Source organism: Galeopterus variegatus, unplaced genomic scaffold (assembly GCF_000696425.1).
Source record: "Galeopterus variegatus unplaced genomic scaffold, G_variegatus-3.0.2 Scaffold675, whole genome shotgun sequence".
In the NCBI taxonomy this organism is placed as follows: Eukaryota; Metazoa; Chordata; class Mammalia; order Dermoptera; family Cynocephalidae; genus Galeopterus; species Galeopterus variegatus.
Genome location: NW_007726786.1, coordinates 337,919 through 338,470, shown reverse-complemented (window position 1 = coordinate 338,470; position 552 = coordinate 337,919).

Genomic DNA, 552 nt, shown 5'->3' with positions numbered 1-552 from the left:
CATTGTGTAGATATACCATATTTTCCGAATCCACTCATCCGATGATGGACATTTGGGCTGGTTCCAACTCTTGGCTATTGTAAAGAGTGCTGCAATGAATATTGGAGAACAGGTATACCTTTGACTTGATGAATTCCATTCCTCTGGGTATATTCCCAGCAGTGGGATAGCTGAGTCATATGGTAGATCTATCTGCAATTGTTTGAGGAACCTCCATACCATTTTCCATAGAGGCTGCATCATTTTGCAGTCCCACCAACACTGTATGAGATTTCCTTTTTCTCCGCAACCTCGCCAGCATTTATCATTCACAGTCTTTTGGATATTAGCTATCCTAACTGGGGCGAGATGGTATCTCAGTGTTTTGATTTGCATTTCCTGAATGCTGAGTGATGTTGAGCATTTTTTCATGTGTCTTTTGGCCATTCGTATATCTTCCTTTGAAAAATGCCTGTTTAGCTCTTTTGCCCATTTTTAAATTGGGTTATTTGTTTTTTGTTGTAAAGCTGTTTCAGTTCCTTGTATATTCTGGATATTAATCCTTTGTCAGAT